The 8,055-nt window shown below is 45.0% G+C and overlaps 1 pseudogene; it reads right to left on the bottom strand.

Annotated features, from left to right (window-relative positions):
* Positions 1 to 218: 218 nt before the first annotated feature.
* Positions 219 to 2,014, bottom strand: LOC113887605 (annotated as a pseudogene).
* Positions 2,015 to 8,055: the final 6,041 nt, after the last annotated feature.

Here is an 8,055-nt window from a genome sequence, read left to right as displayed (position 1 = left end):
AAACATACAAATACACCACCCATACAAAAAATCTTGATATATTTCCAACAAGATGTTTATCAACAGATGAAACTGTCTTTTACTTTCTAAAATTCCCGTCAAAACACCTTTTCACAGAGAAGTTGGGCTAGTCTGGACCACGAGATAGCTTGGTGAGCTTACAAATATCACTTTAAAAAAAATTATTCTGGCATTCTAATTTTTGTCTTTTATTTGCATGTTTCTACAATTTGTTCTCTAAATGTATGCTTGGCTTTGACCAGATTTCTGGCTTTTTGCTTTTCTACTTACTGGAATGCCTGTGAAGGTAACTGGAGGAGACTGCCAAGAAATGCTGAAGCTGCTGCCGTTGGGGGTGAACTTGGCTGCTCCTGGAATGGTCACGGGGGGTGTGGCCTGGTAAGCGTGGTCAGTATGCACGAGGTAGAGGGTGGTGGGAGCAGAGCGGCTCAAGGGTGTCATCAGTTTTGTCTCGGTTTTGGCACAAGGAGTTTCTGTTCGGCTGGAATCTGGGATGGGAAAGGTAGGAGGCGAAGCCAGGGATTGGGAGGGCGAAACTGGGGCCAGGCTGCTCAGACCGTCTGCCACGGAGTCTGTGTTGAGCTTGATCTCAGTGTAGTAAAAGTCTTCTTCTCCATCACTGTAGTCAGACTCCCCAACACGCCCGAGATGAATGGTCCGGATGTGCTTCTGGATACCCACTGCAGTACTCAGAACCTTCCCACAGTTCTTCCAGAGGCATTTGAACATCACCTTCATGGAGTTCTTTCGTTTCCTTGGGATGGGCTCATCAAAGAGCAAGTTGCCGGCCTCCGCCTCGTCGATGCCGTCGTCAGGGGGCGCGGGGCTGCGGAAGGGCTTGAAGCTGTCGGCAGACAGCGGCGGCGACGGCGTGGACGGGTTGGACTGGTCGCTAGGGGCGCTCCAGCTCCAGTAGCCGCTGCTGCTGGTGCTGGAAGGCACGCCGCCCCCCTCCTTCCAGGATCCGCTCAGGCCCTCGTTCTGCCGCACAGGAGGGCTCCTCACCAAAGGGCTGGTGGACAAGCTGGTTAGTACCATGGCTGCTGTCACCTTGTCCATGTCCAGCTCCTCCAAAGATTTCCTTGCTGGAGGAACATCAATATTGGAAGAAACAACTTTTCGTTTTTGCTCAAGGAGACAGATGGAACGAGTGTTTTCTTTTTCATGGTCAAGTGCTCGGTTAGCTTTTTTGGTGTCTGCTGTTTTCACATCTTCCTCCATGGCCAAAGGAAACAAGTGTTGATGGGACATTTTTTTACTAGAGTCACGTTTTAAGTCCTCTGTTTGAAATGTGAAGGTCATTTCCCGCTTAATGCTTCCCACCTTCAAGGCGCCCCGGGCCGGGCCCTTGGGGAGCGCGCGGCCGGGGCCGAGGGCCACGAAGCGCTCGTCGCCGTCCTCGTCGTCGTCGTCGCCGTCCACCACCTCGACGACCACCTCCTCGTCCTCGTCCTCGTCGTCGTCATCCTCCTCCTCCGCGCCCCCTCGGGGCTTCGCCGGCGCCCGCCCGAGCCCCCTCCGCCGCCGGCTCCCGCCTTCTTCGTCCTCGTCTTCCTCCCCCAGAAGCAGCAGCACCGGAGACGAGGCTGCGGCGGCGGCGGCCCCGGCGCGAGGGGGGTCGGTCCCGGCGTTGCGCGGTGGCGGCAGCGGCGGCCTCCAGCTCTCCGGGGCCGGGGCCGAGGCGGGCGGCGGGAGCCCGGGCAGCGCGCCTTCCCGGGCGGGCGCGGGCGCGGGGCCGGGCGGCTGCAGCGCGGCGCTGCCCCGGCGGCTGCCCAGGCTGGAGCGCTTGGCTAGACGCCGCGCCTGCATGCCTGCCCGCGGGCTGCCGGCCGCCGCGCCGAGCCGGAGAGTTGGTCACCTCCCCCTCCTCGTCCTCCTCCTCTTCCTCCCCGGGCGGCCGCTGTGGTCGCAAGGCGCCCGGGGCGCGGAGCTGCCGGGGGGCTGCGGGAGCCGCCTCCCCGGGGCCGCCGGCTGCCACTGGCTGCAGAGGCGCGGGCGCCGCCTTCGCTGGACCGGCCCGCGGGGACGCCGGCGGCTACGGCGGGGCGGCGCGGCGGCCGCGGGCGGGGGTGGGTGTGAGCGAGCGGCGCGCTGCCGCCTCCGCCGCCGCCGCCGCCCGGGAGCCGCGGGCCGCGCTGCGCTCCATGCGGCCGGCGGCCGGGCCCGCGCGCTCCGGGCCTACCCAATTAGGTTATTTTTAAATTTGTGTAAATTTATATGTGCTTTTTAATCTTTCTACATAGGAAGTTTTATCATGCAAGAGAAAACAAGGAAGAGAGGCAGAGACAGAGAGAGATGAAAGGAAGATACCCTCAGCCACACAGCTGTCCACTCTTGCCCTTGCACAGCCATCTCAGATACTGGGCCCCGCTTCCACAAGACTGGAAGGCTTTCCCAGATGAACAAAAGCTGATGGAGCTCTACACCGCTAGACCTTCTCCACGAGATAGGCTAAAGGAAGTCCTTCAAACTGAAACAAAAGGATGGTAAACAGCAATACAAAGCCATGTCAAAACATAAGGTTCTCTGGTAAAGGCAAATACATGCACCAAACACAATGATAGTTTTGGTGAATAGAATTAAATAAGAAAAACATAAAAATAATTATAAACTTATATTAATGGGTATACAATACAGAAAGATGTATGTTTTTAATACTGTAAAAATGCAGTGATCTGGGAAAGAATTCAGTTTTTATATGTAACTGAAGCTTTTTTTAGCCATTTAAAAATAGAGTGTTATAATTTAAAGATGTTTTATATAACTGCAAAGGTAGCCACATGGAAAATATCTGTAGAATATATACAAAAGGAAATGAGAAGGGAATTAAAACATATCACTACAAAAAGCAAAATCAATGAAACAGGAGGAAAAGCAATAAGGGATGAAAGGAGGGACAAAATAGCTACAAGACATATGGAAAATAATTAACAAAATGGCAATAGTAAGTCCTTCCTATCAATAATTACTTTAAATGTAAATGGATTAAACTTCCCAAGATACATAGATTTGCTGAATGGATTAGAAAAAAACAGGGTCCATATACACTGTCTACAAGAGATTTGCTTTAGGTCTAAGAACACACACAGGCTGAAAATGAAATAATGGAAACAGATTTTCCATGCAAAAAGAGAGTAGGAGTGGCTATACAAATATCAGATAAAATGGATTATAAATCAAAAACAGTAACAAGCAACCAAGCATTATTTAATGCTAAAAGGGTCAATTCATCAACAAGATACAACAATTACACAAATTTAGGCACCAAACCTCAGAGCTCTTAAATATAGGAAGCAAATGTTGACATAATTGAAGGGAGAAATACATTGCAGCACAATAATAGTAGGAGACTTCGATATCCCACTTTCAGTAATGGATAAAGCAACCAGACAGTAATCAACAAGCAAATAGAAGACCTGGCAATGCTATGGACCAACTGAACTTAGCATATGCAGAACACTCTACTCGACAACAGTGAAATACACATCCCCCTGTATAAATGGAACATTCTCCATTAGAAACTACATGTTAAGCCACAAAACAAGCCTTAACAACTTCAGGAAAACTGAAATCACACACAGTGTCTTTTCCAATCACGGTAAATGAAACCAGAAAACAGCAACACAAGGAAGGTGGGAAAATTCACAGATATATGAATATTTAACAACACACTCTTAATCAATGGGTCAGAAAAGAAGTCACGGGGGAAATTAGAAAATACCTTGAGACAGAAAAAATGAAAACACAACATGCCAAAAGTTATGGGGTACTACATTACTTTGCCAACAAAGGTCCGTCTAGTCAAGGCTATGTTTTTTCCTGTGGTCATGTATGGATGTGAGAGTTGGACTGTGAAGAAGGCTGAGCGCTGAAGAATTGATGCCTTTGAACTGTGGTGTTGGAGAAGACTCTTGAGAGTCCCTTGGACTACAAGGAGATCCAATCAGTCCATTCTGAAGGAGATCAGCCCTGGGATTTCTTTGGAAGGAATGATGCTAAAGCTGAAACTCCAGTACTTTGGCCACCTCATGTGAAGAGTTGACTCATTGGAAAAGACTGTGATGCTGGGAGGGATTGGGGGCAGGAGGAGAAGGGGACGGCAGAGGATGAGATGGCTGGATGGCATCACTGACTCGATGGACGTGAGTCTGAGTGAACTCCGGGAGTTGGTGATGGACAGGGAGGCCTGGCGTGCTGCAATTCATGGGGTCTGAAAGAGTCGGACACGACTGAGCGACTGAACTGAACTGAACTGAACAATGAAAGCAATGCTGGGAGTTTGTAACTATAAATGCATACATTAAAAATGAAGAAAGATCGCCAATCAAATACATAATTTTACACCTCAAGGAGCTAGAAAAAGAACAAACTAAACCTAAACCTAGCAGAGGAAAGAAATAATAAAGATTAAAGCAGAGATAAAAGAAATCAAGAACAGGAAAGAGAACAGAAAAAGTCAACAGAACTAAGATTTAGTTTTTTTAAAGATCAACAAAACTGACAAATACTTAGCTAGATGAACTAAGAGGAAAAGACTAAAATAACTAAAATCAGAAATAAAAGAGGGAATATTACAACCAACGCCACAGAAACAAACAGGATTATATGAGAATATATAAACAATTGTGTGGCAAGAAATTGAACAACCTAGACAAGTGGACATTTCACTTCTAGAAATGAATAAATTCCTAGAAACACACAATCTACCAGAACTGAATCAAGGAGAAATAGAAAACCTGATAGACCAATAATGAGATAGAATCAGTAATCACAAACCTCCCCACAAAAAAAAACAATCTGGAAAAGATAGCTTCACTGGAAAACTCCACGAAACATTTAAAGAATTAATAGCAGTCTTTCTCAAATGCTTCCAAAAAGGTTGAAGAAGAGAGAACAATTTCAAACTCATTTTTTGAGGCCAGCAGTATTGTGATATCATAGGCACCAAAAGAAAAGAATACTACAGGCCTGTTTCCCAGATGAATGCAGATGCAAAAACCCTCAACAAAATACTAGCAAAATGAATTCAACAGCACATTGGAAGAACTATGTGCCACGGTCAAATGGAATTTATCCCTTGGATGCAAGGATAGTTTAACATACAAAAATTAATCAATGTAATAAAACACATTAACATGAATGAAGGACAAAAATCACATAAAAATTCAACACTCTTTCATGATAAAAACACTCAAAGAACTAGGAGTAGAAAGAAATTACCTCAACATGCTAGAGGCCATATAAGAAAAGTCCACAATGAACATCATACTCAGTGGTGAAAAACTGAAAGTTCTTCTTCTAAGATAAGGAACAAGGCAAGGAAGCCCACTCTCACCATTACTTTTCAACATACTGGAAGTCATAGCCAGAGCAGTCAGGAAAGCAAAAGAAATAAAAGGCATCCAAACCAGAAATAAGTAAAATTATCTCCATTTGCAGATAGCATGATTTTGTACACGGAAAACCCAAAAGATTACACACAAACACACTCACACACACAACTGGTAGAACTAATAAACAAATTCAACAAAGTTGTAGGACACAAAATCAGCAAACAAAATTCAGTTGTATTTCCATACACTAACAAAGAACAATTTGAAAAGGAAATTAAAAAAACAATTCCATTGATGATAGCATCAAAAAAGAATAAAATACTGAGGAATAAACTCAAGTAAGGAGTCAAAAGACTTCCATACTGAAAACTACAAAACATTGCTGAAAGAAACTAAAAAAGACACAAATAAATGGAAAGGCATCTGTGTGCACAAACTGGAATACTAAATATTGTTAAGAAGTCCATACTATCTGTGATGGTTAATTTTATGTGTCAGCTTGACTGGTCCACAGAGTGCCTAGATATTATTATCTGGGTATTTTAGTAGAGTGCTTTTTCATGAAATTAATGTTTCAATCAGTCAACTGAATAAAGCAGACTGCCCCCCAATAATGTGGGTGTGTTTTACCTAATCTGTTGGTAGCCTGAATAAAACAAAATGGCAAACTTTCCTCATATAAGAAGATTCCTTCTGTGTGAAAGCCTTTGGACTGGGTGACTGAGGATATCATGACACCATTAACAATAATAGTGAATTCAGGAAAAGCAAGCAATTTGGGGGAGATGGATTTTTTTAAAAAACACATTGAACTTGAGATGTGTGGGGGATAGCAAAGTATAGATATTCTGTAGGCAATTGGAAACACAAGTCTGGAACTCTAGAAGTTCCCTCCAGAGGGATGGGAGCTGGAGGTATCAATTGGGGAGTTTTCTGCTCAGAGATGGTGGTTGAAACCAAAGGTCAGTTATAGCCAACTGACCAAATCACACCCACAACCATCTTTTGCACAGCTTGTGAACTAAAAACAATTTTTGTATTTTAAATGTTTATGTAAGTGCCTACATAATCGCTTTGATTTTGCCTTTTGGCCCACAAAATTGAAAATGTTTACTCTCTGACCTTTAAGAAAAAGTCTGCCAACGCCCTGCTGAAATCATAAGAGTAAAGGTGTTCACTGAGTGAGTCGTGTCTAGGGAGTGCCTCATGGGTAATAAAGAGAATAGACAGAGGGAAAACCATAATAAAGCAGCAGCAAAGATCCACAAAGGAGAGTGCTTCAAAAAGACAGCTAGGCCAGAGTGTCAAGGGCTGTCAGAGAGTGACAACTTGCATTTGAGTTTGGCAGCTAGGAGATTGTTAGTGGTCATCAGGTTGGCAACAAAATAAAGTGGCAGAAGCAGATAACAAGTAAGTAGGTTATGATCAGGTGGGGAGCTCATGTAGACTAGTCTCTGAAAACATTTCATGTTGGGAGCGACTAGGGTAGGGTGGTCTCTGGAGTGGAGGGCGAGAAGATGGTTTCAGAATGGAAGAGATCTGAGTATATTATATGCTGGAGGGAAATGTAGAAAGAACAAACGCAGAGGTAAATGAATGATACAAAGGATCACTGTTGGAGCAAGGTCCTGAGGAGACGATACGGGGTAGGAGCCAGGGTACCCGTGAGAGGAGACTGTTGGCATGAAAGGAGACAATTCTTCCCCAGCCATAGCAAAAGAAGATCAAGGAGAAGCAGACAGACTTTTCAGTGATGAGTCCTCTACTCCCACAGCATAGGAGTAAAACACTCTCTCCTGCAAATTTGGACATTTGTAAACTAAAACAGTAAGCAGACAGTTATCCAGGCCCAGAAAGCATCCAGAGAAAGGAGTGTGGAAGCACAAGGAGGTGGTGAAAGCATGGTGACATGGCTAGACACAGGGTTCTGACTTGGCAGAGGGGTGGCTGAGACCAGACTAAGGTGGCCTGGGAGAATGAGGATGGCTTGAGGGGCCAGAAGCCAAGCTGAAGACAGACTGACTGGCAGAAGAAAGAGAACTGAAAGAAACAGAGGCTATACTCAGAAAAGTGGATTTCTACATTTAAAATCTTGAAAATGAAACTCTGGTTGAATGAAGAAGACATCCTAGGTGTGATTGAATGTGTGGGAGGCTGAATAAAAGTAGACTTGGAGATTACTGAAAATGAAAGGAACAAGTTACATGGTCTTATTTATTCCTTATCACATACTTAGGAAATAGAAGGCCAAGAAACTGGGGCACTGAGGGGTTAAGTAGCCAGCCCCAATTCATGCAGCTAGGAAATGGCAGAGTTGAAATTGGAGTCCGGATCTGTGGCTCCAATATCCAGTTGACCATGTCATGGGAGAGATGTGATAATTTTCTATCACTGGAGATAGAATAAAAAAGATAGCATGGGGACTTCCCTGCTGGTCCATACTCCCAATGTAGGGGGCACAGGTTCAATCCCTGATTGGGAACTAGGATCTCACATGCCACAGGGTGCAGCCAAAAAAAAAAAAATCAAAATAAAAGATAGCATGGAGAGAGGAGGACAATTCCCACAGGTAAAGGCAGAATTAAGCATGTGCTTAGTTTGAACAGTGGGAATGGAATAAGAAGGGTTTCATCTGTATGAATCAGGTTCCTAAATTAGGGACATAATTTTTTATATCTCCTGTTTTCTGTGCCACTTTGAG

The sequence above is a fragment of the Bos indicus x Bos taurus genome, chromosome X, assembly GCF_003369695.1.
Source record: "Bos indicus x Bos taurus breed Angus x Brahman F1 hybrid chromosome X, Bos_hybrid_MaternalHap_v2.0, whole genome shotgun sequence".
Lineage (NCBI taxonomy): Eukaryota > Metazoa > Chordata > Mammalia > Artiodactyla > Bovidae > Bos > Bos indicus x Bos taurus.
This window is presented reverse-complemented; position numbering and strand designations above follow the sequence as displayed.